A 17,556-nucleotide genomic window follows, 5' to 3' on the forward strand; every position below is an offset into this window, starting at 1 on the left:
AAAAAAAGAAAAGAAAAGAAATTTATATTACATACAAAAAGGTAAAGCACATATGGCAAAATTTCATCAATGTATGAAGCTGTGTGAGTGCATGCTCAGTCGCTTCAGTTATGTCCGACTCTTTGCAATCCTATGGACTGTAGCCCACCAAGTTCCTCTGTCCATGGGATTCTCCAGGCAAGAATACTGGAGTGGGTTACCATGCCCTCCTCCAGGGGATCTTCCCCACCCAGGGATCTTCCCCATGTCTCCTGCGTCTCTTGCACTGCAGGTGGATTCTTATGCTGAGCCAAGGAAGCCCAAATGAAACTTAGTGGGTCATAAAGGGCTTCATTTTAATATTCCTTTTTTGAAAGTTTTACTTTTTTTTTTCAAGGTAAAAAGTTTACTTTTAAACATGCTTGGGGACTTGCCTAGTGGTCCAGTGCTTAAGAATCCGCCTTCCAATGGAGGGGAAGAGTGTTTGATCCCTGGTTGGGGAATTAAGATCGCACATGCCACAGGGCAACTAAGCTGGAGCAGCCAACTACTAAGGCCAAGGGCCTCAACAAGAGAAGCCCACGGACTGCAACGAAGACCCCACATGCCACAACTAAGACCTAATATAAGCCTAATAAATGTATTTTTTTTTAATGTCCAATAATCATTTTCTAAACAGACAGGCCCTCATCAAAGGTGGTCTTTTGGGATCTCTAAAAATAGATTCTCTCTCCTTCCTAACTCTGAATCAGTGTAGATGATACATATATTCTAAGAAGTATGTGTTAGCAATCTAAATGTGTTGCAAGGAGGTAAGATAGTAACAGTAACAATCATAATAATGACTATTTTTCTTCAATATTACCAGTGACAGGCACTGTGCTGGGTACTTTATATACATTAGTCTCATTTAACCCATATAACCTGAGAAGCAGGTATTTTTAGTTCCAATATACAAGTGAGAAAACTAAGGATCAGGGAGGTTAAGCAACCTATTCAGAGGTCACACAGCTAGTAAGTGGGAAAACCAGAATGCTGTCTCCCAGAAATCCACAAATTGTTAGTAACAGAAACTGTCTCATCATTACTGCTGCTGCTTCTTTCAATTAAGAACATTTTTTCCATAGCATAGGTTCCTTAAGTTTTTGCAAGCTTAAGTCAGACCAGCCTAAATGAACAGTGAAATAAAAAGGTCAGATACTGAAAGTAGCAAGGTCCAAGGACCAATCAAATAGAACTAACATGGTTATTGGCCTGATTCCAAAGCTGCCTGATTTGCCAGCTGTACAGATCTTTCCTGTCGGAAAAGTTTTACTAGGATTTCCTGACAAGCTTTCAACTTAAGCAATAAAAAATTTTTTTATTTCTCTGTTCCTCTCTCTTCTGACATTACAAATAGGTGGCATTTAAGTCACCTGTACATTTCCTTCATGTTACAAAGTAGAGTTTTAAGGATGCCATAATAAATCAAGGGGATAAATGTCATGCCATATTCTCACCAGTTACTTTCCATGACTTCAAGTTAAAATCTCTTAAAGTTTAATAGAAAAATACTTAACACATCCAAAGACATGTTTATCGGAACTTCTCAGAAGTCTTTGCTCTGTGTGTGCAGGGGTTGGGGGTGGAGGGGATATGTGGGCTATATTTTTTCAGCTTTACTGAATGATGTATAATTGACATACAATAAATGTATACTTAAAGCGTATAATTTAATGAGTTTCAACATTATACCCTTGTGAAATCATCAAAATTAAGATAAACATATCATTCACTCTCATTTCTTCATACCACTTTATAATCCATCTCTCCCTCCCCACTCTGATTTTGCTTTGCTTTTTGTTTGTTTTGTTTACATTGTGGTAAAATATACATAACAGAAATTCTGCTTTGCTTTTAACTGCTTAATTCTTGAAGTACTGAATCATGTTGTATGATTAAGTTGTATGATTCAACTTAACCAGCCAAACACATGGTAGATATCACCACATTAGAAAGAAGCAAAGGAGGTAAATACCGCCATTGTGATTTTAAAGTATTTAAAAATTTCTGTTGTTTAAGACATCCAGTCTTTTTTTTGGTTTCCTTTTGATTGTGCTGGGTTTTTGTTGCTGTGCAAGGGCTTTCTCTAGTTGTGGTACACAGGCTTCTCATTGTGGTGGCTTCTCTTGTTGCAGAGCAAGGGCTCTAGAGCATGTGGGCTCAGCGATTGTGGCACACAGGCTTAGTTGTCCTGAGTGCGGCACGTGGAATCTTCGTGGACCAGGGATCGAACCCATGTCCCCTGCACTGACAGGTGGATTCATAACCAATGCACCACTAGGGAAGTTCTAAAGATATTTTAAAGTCAAACTGATATCTGAGGTCACTACGTACTGTGACACTGAATCTATTCCACTAGATTTAAAAAATCACACAAAAAATATCAGAGAGAGAACTTGAAGCAGGAGAAAGGATACCTGACTAGTTATTTAAAGCTAATGTAAAATTTATGAACAAAGTAAGAATGAAGGCAACCATTAGTATTAGTATGGACACATTACAAAGCCCATTGGTAAATAATAGTAATACTAACATATTTTACCTGTATTTCAGTTGAGCAAATACATTCAATAAAATCTCTCCATCTGCCTTATATAAACACCTCTAACCAAATGTCTAAGGCAGTGTTTCTCAATAGTTTTTTATTCATGTTCCATTTTGAGAAAAGTAAAAATCTTTAACCTTACACTGTTTGCATACTGCAGTAATTAAAAAGAGATGAGACACTAAAATCATATTATGTAAGTATGAAGTCCATTTCTATCACTAGCCATGAAAATTTTGCCAAATTCTTTATGTCTCCAAGTCTTAGTTTCATCATCTAACAGATTAGGTTTAAAAGGAATAATCTATGTAAAGCCTTAGCTCAATGTCTGTGTACACAGTATGTGCTTGTAAACATCAGTTCAGTTCAGTCGCTCAGTCGTGTCTGATTCTTTGCGACCCCATGAACCTCAGCACTCCAGGCCTCCCTGTTCATCACCAACTCCCAGAGTCCACCCAAACCCATGTCCACTGAGTCGGTGAAACCATCCAACCATCTCATCCTCTGTCGTTCCCTTCTCCTCCTGCCCTCAATCTTTCCCAGCATCAGGGTCTTTTCCAATGAGTCAGTTCTTCACATCATGTGGTCAAAGTATTGGAGTTACAGCTTCAACATCAGTCCTTCCAATGAACACCCAGGACTGATCTTTAGGATGGACTGGCTGGATCTCCTTGCAGCCCAAGGGACCCTCAAGAATCTTCTCCAACACCACAGTTCAAAAGCATCAATTCTTCAGCGCTCAGCTTTCTTTATAGTCCAACTCTCACATCCATACAAGACCACTGGAAAAACCATAGCCTTGACTAGACAGATCTTTGTTGGCAAAGTAATGTCTCTGCTTTTGAATATGCTGTCTAGGTTGGTCATAACTTTCCTTTAAGGAGTAAGCGTCTTTTAATTTCACGGCTGCAATCACCATCTGCAGTGATTTTGGAGCCCAGAAAAATAAAGTCAGCCACTGTTTCCACTGTTTCCCCATCCACTTGCCAGGAAGTGATGGGACCAGATGCCATGATCTTCATTTTCTAAATGTTGAGCTTTAAGCCAACTTTTTCACTCTCTACTTTCACTTTCATCAAGAGGCTCTTTAGTTCTTCTTTACTTTCTGCCATAAGGGTGGTGTCATCTGCGTATCTGAGGTTATTGATATTTCTCCCAGCAGTCTTGATTCCAGCTTGTGCTTCATCCAGCTCAGCATTTCTCATGATGTACTCTGTATATAAGTTAAATAAGTAGGGTGACAATATACAGCCTTGATGTACTCCTTTTCCTATTTGGAACCAGTCTGTTGTTCCATGTCCAGTTCTAACTGTTGCTTCCTGACCTGCACACAGGTTTCTCAAGAGGAAGGTCAGGTGGTCTGGTATTCCCATCTCTTTCAGAATTTTCCTCAGTTTATTGTGATCTACATAGTCAAAGGCTTTGGCATAGTCAATAAAGCAGAAAGAGATGTTTTTCTGGAACTCTCTTGCTTTTTCCATGATCCAGCAGATGTTGGCAATTTGATCTCTGGTTCCTCTGCCTTTTCTAAAACCAGCTTGAACATTTGGAAGTTCATGGTTCACATATTGCTGAAGCCTGGCTTGGAGAATTTTGAGCATTACTTTGTAAACATCAGCTACTATTATTATTTCATAGTAGTAGTAGTTGCCATCATCTGCCTTTGTCTATTTCCTACATATCCTCTATAGTCAAAAGATTTTGTCAAGTTTTTCTCCATGATTACAACTGTGAAAAGTGTACTTTTCATGTAAAATTATGATAAAACGAGGTATGCTCACTGCATCTTCCCCATTCTATCCCTACCCCATTAAAGAATCATTGTTGTAGCAAGAACTCTTCTAGAGTCTGATGTAAAGCAATGATGAAGAAAAAAATATTATTACTACTACTGTCAGCATTTATGTAACACCTGTATGTCAAAAATTTCTTAAAATATTAAAACTCTCTTAACATTCACAACCCTCTGACATACATGTATTATTTTTATCACTATTGAATTTGAGGTACAGAAAATAAAAGTCACACAACTAGTAAGTGGTGCTAGGAATCAAATTCAGTCAGCCTGGCTGCAGACTACATATTCTTAACCACTATAGTATATGGTAAAATATGACACTGTACTTACTATACAAGAAGGTACCTAATACCTGTCTCTAAATATCTGAATGCCTGTCATGTTGAATAGGGCAGACACTTACTCTGTGACACTCTAGATAATAGAAAATGAATCACTAGTTGGAAGATGCAGAGACACAAATTTTAACTAAACATAATAAAATACTTTTGAGGAATGAGAGTATCTGAAAAGGGACTAGGTGACCTTAGGAGGCATTTCATTTTAGCATACCAGGTCATTCAAGCAAAGAATGTACAGAAATATGCTTATTCATTTTATTGGTCATAATCCTGTTAAAGTCTATCTTTAAAAAAATTTTTTTATTGAAGGATAATTGCTTTACAAAAGTCCATCTTGATTGATCTGTTTGTTCTAATCTGTTAAAATAATTTCAAATTGTGACTGCCATCTATCACTTTGCAGTCACAATTTTATGTAATCTATAAACTTGAAAAGCATGGTTTTTATGTCTCCATCCACATTAGTACCGAAAATACTGATCAGAATAGATGTCACCATATACCAATGTAACATACCACTAGAACCCTTTCTCACTGAGATTCACTCATAATACTCTACATTAGTACAATATAAAATACACAAGAGTTTACCTTCAGAAAACAGAATAAAAAATATATTTAGAATTCTTAGTGATTACAGTAATAGACTGTAATGATTACAGTAATGATTACAGTAATGATTACAGTATTCGATCAGACGTAAACCTGTTTCATTGTACTATCACATAATCCACATTTCTCTATCACTGTCCCAAAGATTATGATGATAATAGTGATGATAAAAATTATAGCTAATGCGGACTTCCCAGGTGGCGTTAGTTGTAAAGAACTCGCCTGCCAATGTAGGAGACCTAAGAGACATGGGTTCGATCCCTGGGTTGGGGAAATCCCCTGGAGAAGGGAATGCCAACACACTCCAGTATTCTTGCTTGGAGAATCCCATGGACTGAGGAGCCTGGAGGGATACGGTCCATAGGTCACAAAGAGTAGGATATGATGGAAGTGACTTAGCACGCATGCATTCAAAACTAACACAGAGTACTTTCTATGTGCCAGAAAGTTATAAACCTTTTGCATATATTATATATCTTTAAAATATTTTTTATTTATTTAGTTGCAGTACATAGAATCTTTGATCTCCACTGCAGCACGTGGGATCTCTTAGTTGTGGCTTATGAACTCTTGCAGCATGTGGGACCTATAGTTCCCTTACCATGGATTGAACCTGGGCCCCCTCCATTAGGAGCATGAAGTCTAAGCCAGTGGACCACCAGGGAACTCCCTAAACCTTTTGTATATATCAAATAACAACAATCTTATGAGGTAGATAATATTATTAACTCTATTTTGCAGATGAAGAAATGGAGGCACAGCTGGGTTAAATGACTTGACTGAGATGACGCGTCTGGGACAGGGCAAAAACAGGATTTGAATGAAGGCATTCTGGCTCTAGATCTGTGCACTTAATGACAACATTATGTTACCTAGTGTACAAAATGGTCATACCTGAATTTAAGCAAAAACACTTCTTCCACCTTGGCCATGCACTACACTGTGCCAGGCAGGAATTTAATTTCACCTTTCATAAAGACTGAACTCCTTCTTACTGGGCATATCACTGACAAACTACTTAGGTTTTGGTTTGGGCTAGAGTATAACAGTAGAGGATGCACTACAGGAATCATAACACCTGTAAGGGGAGTTCATTCTAGCTGCTCCCACGGACTTCCTGGCGGTTCAGTGGTTAGGATTCATGCGTCTGCTGCAGGGAGCACAGGTTCGATCCCTGGTCAAGAAACTAAAATCCCACAAATCACGTGGCCTAGCCAAAAAAAAAAAAACTTTGGCCAAAAAAATATTTTTTAGCTCCTCCTTGTACCTTAACTCTAAGTTAAGGTGAATGCATTGACCCTAAGAGATTCTTCATGAGATTAAGGAACTTTCTAATAAAACGTACTTAATTTCTAAGTTATGGTAAAGATCAAATGAGAGATTAGAAAACAAACTCCCAAATGTTGTTTGTCTTTCCACTGTGCAATCTCCTGCTCTGGACAGGGACCATTTTCATTTGGAGAGTCAGTATCATTTGGCCTGTGTGATCTTCACCCTTCATACCACCCTTCATACCACATGCCATCAGATACCACATGCCTAACCTGAACCAATTAGCACATCACTCTCCCAGGCCACAGACTGGGGAAGACGCAGGTGGGAAAGGAAGTGAAAGGTGACCTAAGATAGTCCAATCAGAGTGAATCCCAGGTCTTGTCAGATGGGAATGGTTGGACAAAGATTTGTGAATTTAAACCTGGAGACACAACTCTAGGAACCATCTATGACAATCTAGCGGTCATCCTATAACCAGGAAGAGTCTTTCTCAAAGTAGACAACACAGAGAAAGCAATGATGATGATGGAGAGAAGCCAGATCCTGAATTGCCTAATTCTGCCATCCAATGAACTTCCCTTTTTGCTGAAACTCAGGTAAGCTTGGTTTCTTATCACTTAGAACCACAAAATCATAATTGATGCATCCAACACCTGGCAATAAGCCCTAGCACACAGCAGATGCTCAATAACTATTTGAATAAATTAAAAAAAAAAAAACTCCTTTGAAATTTTGAAAAACACTACACAGTATTTTGTTTTGATGGAAAGATGTCAAACACTTGTCAATTTAGAAGTGTATCAAAGATGGTAAAATAAAGCTCTCATCCTGTCAAAAGTATTTTTCCTTATCTGTTTACACATAATTCTTTTATTTCCCAAAGATGACTTTTGTGTCCTATCCTGTATTCTACACTATACTTTAAACTGAAGATGATGCATCAGACAAACTGAAGGCTAAAGATCCTTTGGATTTAGAACAAATACAACTAATATTTTTTGTTTTATAATGTAAAATACTTCTATATCTTTCCACTTTTTTAGGAGGTAGAAAACACCAAGACCCCAGACATTCCATAACAATTAGCCTAAAAGAATTTAGAAATTATAAAGAGATTAATTGTCATGCCTTTCCTCTAGAACTATTACTAAAACTATTTTTAAACTTTGACTTTATAGGTTGCCATGTTTTTCATTTTTCACTGGCTCTCTTAGATCATCTCCATGTTCCTCATATCTACTAACTTACACACCTTGAAAGTATATAGAAAAATTTAATAACTAGTGCCTAAACTGATGAAAAAAATTACCCCCAGTTTCCCTAAAGTTCCAATAGACTTTATTGGAACTTTATTGGAACAATAGAACATATTGAATTTGCCAGAACATATCGAGAAAAGGTATGTGGAGGATGAGAGTGTACTGAGGGTAGCAAATACATGCTGGCTTTTTAATTCATTATACTGAAACTTAGCTTTACCTAAAACTATACCACCTTTATTATACTCACAACTGCCCAGTAATCACTGAATATCTCCAACAATGAGGAACAATACTTCCCAAACTCTCTGTTTATGATAACTGCCCCTTTGTAATCAAATGGCACCCCACTCCAGTACTCTTGCCTGGAAAATCCCATGGACGGAGGAGCCTGGTGGGCTGCAGTCCATGGGGTTGCGAAGAGTGGGACACGACTGAGCGGCTTCCCTTTCACTTTTCACTTTCATGCATTGGAGAAGGAAATGGCAACTCACTCCAGTGTTCTTGCCTGGAGAATCCCAGGGACGGGGGAGCCTGGAGGGCCGCCGTCTATGGGGTCACACAGAGTTGGATACGACTGAAGTGACTTAGCAGCAGCAATGCTATTCAAGTAAAAGTGAGTGATGTCCCCGGAAAAGGAGACTTTAAATATCTACATTCCAGAGTGAAAGCACACACACACAGTGGCTGCCTTAGTATCTACTTGACAGTGGGTAGTAGGGCTGGGGGAACACGGCACCTCCTCAGAGCCAATGCAGTACAAGAGCAAAATGAGGATGGGGAGCAGGAGATTGCCTAATAATTTGCAGGTAGATCCTGGTTTCCAGCCACACCACCCGTATTAATTCATCTAAGTCAGAATGAAAACAGCTGGAGACAAAATACAGTGCCTCCCTCTTGAGCCCAAGAGGGTAGGCCAAAACCTATTTCCTTAGCTGTTTATCCTTCCCAAAAGCTTCTATGTCAAAAGAAGCTGTAACAAAAAAGAGGAAAATAGAGCTGGCATTTAAAATGCAGCATTTGTAATTTTTCCAACACTGCTACATATTCAGTCCTTAGATAAGTCACTTCATCTTAGTCACTCAAATTCCCCATTCAAACACAGAATCTAAATATGGACATAAATACCCACACTACCACCACCCTGGCTAGTAAGTGCCTTAGTGTCTCCAAACTGCTTTCAAGATACAGGATGTAGTATCTGCTCCTGTGATTTTTACCCAGATTCACAAAATCTGGCTCCATTTCTGCTGACTCACCTCCCAGTACACACTGCTAGCCTTGTTCCTCAGTGTTCCAGTAGATGCCTGCTTGGACAGATCAACTCTGCTATTAAGGAAGCACACAAAAGAAGTGGAAATGTGTGTCAGCGGGAAGGGGTGGCAGGACGGAGATATGGAGGATAAGTCTAATCAAGTGTTTTTCCAACATGAATGTCTTGAAGGAGACAATATCTGGGTGCTGGTATGCATGTGCTAGTGTTTTAAAGATGAAAGTCTCCTGGAAGTGTAGTTTTAGAAACTCCTACTCAATCCCCTTCTATTCTACTTCCTTATTGCTGGTAGATTTACTAAGCATCCCAGGGTGAAAGAGGAGATGGACACTGCTTCTTAAGCTATGCAACAACCTAAGTAGTAAAAGCTGCAATCATATATACTCTTCAAGTTTCAAAAATCTAACTCAAATTTGACTGAGTACTATAGGAACTATCTGATTTAAAAAAAAAAGGAGACAAGAATTTTTCCTTTGCCTTCTATTCCTGCTTCCCCTCATCCCCTGGGCCTACAATAATTTCCCTCAATACAACCCTATACTCAGGATGAGATGGTTGGATGGCATCATCGACTTAATGGACATGAGTTCGAGCAAACTCTGGGAAATAGTGAAGGACAGGGAAGGCTGGCACACTGCAGCCCATGGGGTCACAAAGAGTCAGACACAACTGAGTGACTGAACAATAACAGCAATTTTCTACTGGCATACCAATGCCCAGTTCCAAAGCTAAATGAGCAAGCATACTTCATATTTGTTATCTTTATCTGCTTCTACCACTGTGGAATTTAATAAAGTAGTGCTCTAAGAGGCAAGCTCTATGAACTTCTAGGTTAAAGTGCATCAAACACTGCTGGCATTAATCATGTCATTTGCTGTACACTCAGGCCTTCCCACAGATAACAGTGCAGCCACATCACCCTTTGTGTAAAGATCTTTGAAGCTTGAGGGAGGATATATCTAGCCCACAGTGGGAGGAAGGGCTGGATTCAAGAACTAGCAGAATTCCTACAGCAAGGGTCAGCAAACTACAGCTTACAAGTCAAAAATAGCCCACAGTCTGTTTTTATAATTAAAGTTTTACTGAAACACAGCCATGCTCATTCACTTATGTACTGCCTATGGCTATTTTTGTGCTACAACTGCAGAGTTGAGTAGTTGCAACAGAGACTGTATGATCCACAGAGCTGAATATTTACTATCAGGCCCTTTACCTAAGAAGTTTGCCAACTCTATTCTAAATGAAAACAAGATCAGTTTTATTAATAATTTGGTAGCAAACTCTACCTAGATTATGTAAACAGTTCTAATGTGGAGGACAGTGCTAGAAATACAATTATTTCAAGAAACTGTACCATACCTTTCTTTAAAAACAAACAAACAAACAACAAACTATTTATTTGGCTGCACCAGATCTTAGTTGCAGTATGTGGGATCTAGTTTCCTGATCAGGGATCAAACCTGGGACCCTTGAATTAGGGAGCTTGGAGTCTTAGCCAAGGAAGTCCTCGCATACCATAACTTTCTGATGCAGGATTACTGCAATTTATGTCACTAACCATAAAATTAGTAGATGCTTGCTCCTTGGAAGAAAAGCTAACTTAAAGTACTAAAAGGCTTTTTCCAGTAATCCTGTACGAATGTGAGAATTGTATCATAAAGAAGGCTGAGCATTGAAAAACACATTCTTTTGAATTGTGGTGCTGGAGAAGACTCTTGAGAGTCCGTTTAGACTGCAGGGAGATCAAACCAGTCAATCCTAAAAGAAATCAACCCTGAATAGTCATTGGAAGGACTGATGATGAAGCTGAAGCTCCAATACTTTGGCCACCTGACATGAGGAGCTAACTCACTGGAAAAGACCCTGATGCTGGGAAAGACTGAAGGCAGGGGCAGAAGGGGGCAATAGTGGATGAGATGCTAGATAGCATCACTGACTCCACAGATATAAATCTGAGAAAACTCCAGGAGACAGGGGAAGACAAAGGAGCCTGGCATGCTAAAACATCCATGGGATTGCAAAGAGTCGGACATCACTCAGCAACTACAATGTAACGACGTCACTAACCAGTATATATCACTACACCATATGCTGCTGCTGCTGCTAAGTCGCTTCAGTCATGTCCGACCTGTGCGACCCCATAGATGGCAGCTCACCAGGCTCCCCCGTCCCTGGGATTCTCCAGGCAAGAACACTGGAGTGGGTTGCCATTTCCTTCTCCAATGCATGAAAGTGAAAAGTGAAAGGGAAGTCGCTCAGTCGTGTCCAACTCTTCGTGACTCCATTGACTGCAGCCCACCAGGCTCCTCCATCCGTGGGATTTTCCAGGCAAGAGTACTGGCATGGGTGCCATTGCCTTCTCCAACTACACAATATAGAATAAGTCAAAAGAATGCCTGCTTTGGGAAATTCTAAATGTAAAGGTGATTTCACAACATTATCTGCACAGACAGATTAGTTATAAGTTAGGGCTCAATGTTATTCCTCAATATTTAGGATCAGTAAATGGCCACAATCTAAGATCTAAGCTTTGAACTTGATCTCTTCCCTCTAATTTCTCCAAAGAAACACTTATTCAACAAACACTGAGTGGGCACTTACTCTGTGTCAGACTCTGGGTTAGTCATGGACCAAAATAAAGTTTGTGCTTGGGCCTGACCACAGAGGGTTGGATTTCAGGACAGAGACTATCCTAAAAAAACAGAAACTTGTAAAAAAAAAAAACAAAAAACAAAAACCAGAAACTTGTAATAGCTCTTACAGTTGAACAATGTGCTCTGCCACTATCCTACTGAAAGAATCAGTGTGTAAACCCTGTGTTTAGATTTTGTTCTCCCTAGACTGGGTTACATCTCTAAGGCAGGGTCTATGACAGATTCAGGGAATCTGGGATTTAGACTAAAAAAAGTATATCTTTATTTTCACTGCTGCTGCTGCTGCTAAGTCGCTTCAGACGTGTCCGACTCTGTGTGACCCCATAGACAGCAGCTCACCAGGCTCCCGTCCCTGGGATTCTCCAGGCAAGAACACTAGAGTGGGTTGCCATTTCCTTCTCCAATGCATGAAAGTGAAAAGTGGAAGGGAAGTCCCTCAGTTGTTTTCGACTCTTAGCGACCCCATGGACTGCAGCCCACCAGGCTCCTCCGTCCATGGGATTTTCACTAGCCTCTGGAAAATCCACCATCCTTCAGTTATGAATGTAAGCCACAACAGTAATAGTAGACTTAGTAAAATAGACTTTGTCACCAATAGAAATCATAGATATTTTCATATGATATTACACTTGTTACAAATATCTTGAAATACTATTTAAACACATGATCATTTAAAAATTATCATAGTTATAAGACCCACTGATAGAAAGTTTATTTACTGTGTTAATAAAACCTACATGTGCTATTTCACACATTTAAAAATATTTTGATTACATATCAACACAATTTGTTTTCTTTATAATTTATGTACTTTTTTGCATATAAAAACATTAATCAAAAAAAGGAGTCCACAAGGTTTCACCATAATGCCAAAGTGTTCCATGGAACAAAAAAGATTAAGACTAGGGGCCAAACAAACAAACAAACCAGAATCACCCAGTTTCTATTAAGTGCCATAACACTCATTCTGTTCTCTAATATAGAGCAAAGATTATAAATCACTATTTTTAGCAGCCTTCACTTCAAACTGGCTTGCAAATAGCTGTGAATGTGATATAACAGCCTAACAAATCCATGGGTTCCCCTGACAGACATTCTATTCCAAATGCAGAAAGCTTCAAACTAAACTTTCAACAAGAGAGTTACCAACAGAAAGGGAGGGGAAAAAAGACAGAAAAACAAACAAATCTCCCTCCAATCCTGCTATATATCTATCTACTTACATGATCTGCAAATAGGAAAATATAGGAAATTAACTTATTTATATTAATAAAGTATGTAAACAAACCTAACACAGTGCCAAATATGTATGAGAGATTCACTGTTGCTTTGTTGTTGTTTTTTTTTTCCCTTCTAGAATGATGCCCTGGTATATACTGCAAAATAAAGTATGTAAAAATGTATATTCCCTGAATTTACTGATTAAATTATAGAGGAAGGGAGTTAGGATTTAAGTTTTGTCACAAACCATTCATAAACAATTAACAAATCACATGTCATACATGAGTTCAGGTACCCATTTGACAGGAATATTGTGAAAAGAGAAGTTTAGGACTAGAAACAGAAAGGTTTAAACTTAGGAAAGAGGAAGTGCTAGAAGTTACTCTCTAGGCAGATAAGCAAGAAAGTTGAACCCTGTTCACACTCTCTTCTTCCTATTATTTTCTAATGTGACTTATGTAGACATAAGTAAAAGATGTAGAATCAGCCACAATCTTGAATAAAAAGGAGCTCTCACAGTCCAGTGATGATTGGGAAGTAGCCTGACTTTAGGATTTCTCTAACTGAAAAAAACTCCCCCTAAATCATGACTTTTACAAAAATTTATTCTTTCTAATCTATTTCAGGAGAACATAAATGTTAGTGTAAGAACTTCTGTTTGATTCAGTAGGAGGAATTATCTCTATTAGGAAAGTCAGAAGATCTGGCTTCAGATGAGAGTTACGCAAATATTGTGAAAGGAAAACATAAGAGAATTACAATTATTATTAGATATTTTGTCCTTATCCATCATTATTGTGCTTGCTTTTTCTATGACTATTTCATAAATTAATCAGAGTTTATAACATGAAGAGGCTATTCAGCTCCCAAGGGGAATCATGTCTAACCTGCAGATTAGATAGCTCCACAGGAAAATTATGAATGAGGGCAGATGGTTAACAAACTCCATGAGATTGTATACTAAATGTGGTTAGTATGCATATTTTTCAGATTATTAAAGGGCTATTTAACCGGAAGAACAGCTTTCTCTACCACAGTAAGGAAATCTAAAGCAAGAGAAAGCAATAATTCTTCCCATAGTCACAGAGTAAGTCAGTGTTAACATCAGATAAAGACACCAGGAATCCAAGGCTCTGACTAGATTCCCCTTAAAGAGTCGCATATCCAAAGAGGAGATCCCCAAGAAAAATAAAACCTCACCTGTTTATGAGAGAAGACATCATAGGCTGAGGAAGGAATAATGTTCCTTCTTAATCAATTAGGCCATTATATTGATTTCCAAAAGGAATTTACAAAGCAGGTCAAATCAAAAAGAATCATTTCATTCAGCAAACACAAATAACCCCAGAGGCAGTGCTGCAGTCCCCAAGCCTAAACGTCTTCCCTTTGGTGATGAGTAACCTTTAAGTAGTATATTCTGTTCTACGAACAAATTCTTGAGTAGCTCCTTTTAGTTATATAGAACGTAAGCCTCGTAAACATATAATATTCTAGAAACAGCCATTTTTTAGCTAAACAAAGGCTCTCCCTGGGACTTCCCTGGTGGTCCAGTGGCTAAGACTCCACACTCCCAGTGCAGTTGGCTGGATCAGGGCACTAGATCACAAAAGCCAAAACTAAAGATCCTACAGGAAGACTGAAGATCCCTTGTGCTGCAACTAAGACTGGTGCTGCCAAAAAAAGGCTATCCCTCACCATTTCCAACTGATTTCCATTTAAGTATCTTTCTGAAATCTCTTCCGCTATGACACAGTATATATGTGTATAAAGGGTGGAAGTGACTATCAGGTTATCAGATAAATACAGTGTCTGGTAAGTCAAAACTGTCTCAAGCTTCTTCTATTACATATATTTTTAAAAAACACTAAGTGACACAATCAACAAGTAGCACCTTCTACAAAGGGCTGTAAAAGAGGAAGAAGTAGTGAAACTCCTTCAATTTCATCTGCATCACTAATAGACCTCATGAAAGGGAATCAGTAGGAAATAAACCCAAGCTAGAACTGTGGTGTTGGAGAAGACTCTTGAGAGTAGTCCCTTGGACTGCAAGGAGATCCAACCAGTCCATTCTAAAGGAGATCAGCCCTGGTGCTCTTTGGAAGGAATAATGCTAAAGCTGAAACTCCAGTACTTTGGCAACCTCATGCAAAGAGTTGACTCCATTGGAAAAGACTCTGATGCTGGGGAGGGATTGGGGGCAGGAGGAAAAGGGGATGACAGAGGATGAGATGGCTGGATGGCATCACTGACTCGATGGACATGAGTTTGAATGAACTCCAGGAGATGGTGATAGACAAGGAGGCCTGGCATGCTGCGATTCATGGGGTCACAAAGAGTCGGACACAATTGAGCGACTGAACTGAACTGAAAACATCAGTTGAATTATCCACAGCATGGTATCATTCCCAGTAGGCCAGTCTTGGCCTCCAATGTACAAAAACCATTGAGATGGATAGCTAAATACATTAAAGCTTCTCCTCTGTGACATTCTAGTCACCACTGTTGACCTCTCCAGGTCATCCCGTCTTCTCCATGATGATCATCTGTTCACCACAGATTAGTGCACCAAATTTCATTGTCAACCAGTACCTTTTTACTAACAATTTTCTGTATTTACAGAAACATTAAATATTAAGATTGAAAAGGACCCTGAAGGTCACTTTATTCTCAGAATCTTTTCTGTCTCTATCTTCAGTTCCCCTTCTAAGCCTTGTTTCTACCCTCTTCAAAGCTTCCCCCTTACTCAGTGTCTATTCCTAAGTTTTTTCCCATCACAAACCCCTATATCCTCACTGCCTTTCTAAATATCACTGTCCCTATTTCAATATATAAGTATTGGTTCTCCCAACTGAGGACCTGAGTTTCAGTCTTCAGTTAAAACTACTCCAATTTTATTTGGGAAGCCTTCTTCAGTTAAGTCAATCTGATAGAGGATGTGCTCCAGCCCCAGATCCTCCTAATTGCATCTTGGTATTTCCAAATAGTCCCCTCACTGTAGAATCATGGCATTTTAGACCAGAAGGAAAACTCAGAAATAATCTGGTCCAATGTTTTTCCAACTTTTTAACTACATTTTAAGATACATGAAATTCAGTTTGCATCATAACTTCACACACTCATAACTGAAACAAGTTTCATGAATAATACTATTATTACGTGAAAATTTCAGGTCTGTTTCTTTTCTTTTTTTTTTTGGTAAATTTCAGGTTCCCTCCACTAAATGGACTACACAACCCAATAACAGGACAGAACCCACAGTTTAGGAAACATTCATCTAATCCAAACTTTCCACTCACGGCGGAAGAAACAGTAGCTCGATGGTGAAGTAAGCTTCCCAGCCACAAGAAGTCTGTCCATCAAATTAAACTCGGGTCTGTCTAACCTTCTCCACCCAGTCACCACACCCCTACTCAAACAAAACGCTACAGTACCCTGTCCAGTCACTGATCCCACAGTCTTCTCCAACTCAGCCCCCTCAAAGTTACGGCTCCTTGGTTAGAGTCCCCTCGCAGCTGCTGCTTCATATTCCCTTAGGTCAGAGTCCCCTCATAGTTCCTATCCATCGATCAGTCTCCTCCGAGTCGATGGCCCTTGGTCACAGTTCCCCGCTGTCACTGCTTCATACTTTCTCGGTCATAGTCCCCACGCAGCCTCTGCCTCGTGTTCTCCGAGGTCAGAGCCCCTTAGTATTCACTGCTGCTGGGTCACAGATCCCTCGCAAGCAGCTACGTCTCAGCCACAGTCCCCTCGTTGTCAACGCCCCTGGGTCACAGTAGCCTCGCAGTCGTAGCCTCACACTCCCCTCGCTGTCACTGACCCACTCTTCTTTCAGTCACTCCTCCAGGCAGTCCCAGCACCACAGTTTCTCCTCTCAAACACAGCCGCAAGGATATACACACACCCGGTCCTTACCTGCAGCTCACGTTTCCCTGGCCCCTGGTGACTGTCCCGTCGAATTTCTCCAGAGCGCCGCGTCACGGACAAGGGAAATTGAGGAGGTTGCGGGGAGACGCCCGGGAAAGGCAGCTGACGGAAGCGCGGACCGGAAATCCCGCCTATTGCCCTCCCTCTTATCACTCCGACCACGACTTCTCTTCGAAAACCACTTCTGATACAGTGGTTCCGCCTCCATAGAGGCCCCGTGGGGCGGAGTGACTGAGCAGAACTCACCAAGAGAGAAGATAAAAAGGCAAAGGGTCACTTACCTTGCGGAATTGGACTATGCGGTGAAGAAACGGATGTACCTTGTAATAAGACACGGCTGTGACTTGTCACTCTTGCTCGCTGGCCGTCCGTCAAGGAGCGTTAACGTGGTGGCTCGCCTTTTGCCCAGCTCCGGGTTCAGTCCCTTCCAGGCGGACCTACCTGTCCGTTTTAGTCCTTCCTGCTCTACCCCAGCGGCTGACGCCGTGCCAGGCACCCATATACCAGCACATTCATAATGCAGATGGCCGCGACACCTTCCAACCTTGACACCCCCGACCTCCACACCATGGTCTGCAACTACTTCACACAGCACCTTTCCCTACTGGGTGATGTGAAGAGATGCACGTCCGC

General features: G+C 40.1%; 1 protein-coding gene across 1 annotated transcript in view; it reads right to left on the reverse strand.

Annotated features, from left to right (window-relative positions):
- PCYT1A (phosphate cytidylyltransferase 1A, choline) overlaps positions 1-17,049 on the reverse strand; it is a 49,524-nt gene extending 32,475 nt beyond the window's left edge. Inside the window, exon 1 of the mRNA XM_005897806.3 lies at positions 16,912-17,049. The gene's annotated coding sequence lies outside the window, so the exon portion shown is untranslated. The remainder of the gene's footprint in view (positions 1-16,911) is intronic.
- Positions 17,050-17,556: the final 507 nt, after the last annotated feature.

Source organism: Bos mutus, chromosome 1 (genome assembly GCF_027580195.1).
Source record: "Bos mutus isolate GX-2022 chromosome 1, NWIPB_WYAK_1.1, whole genome shotgun sequence".
Classification (NCBI taxonomy): domain Eukaryota; kingdom Metazoa; phylum Chordata; class Mammalia; order Artiodactyla; family Bovidae; genus Bos; species Bos mutus.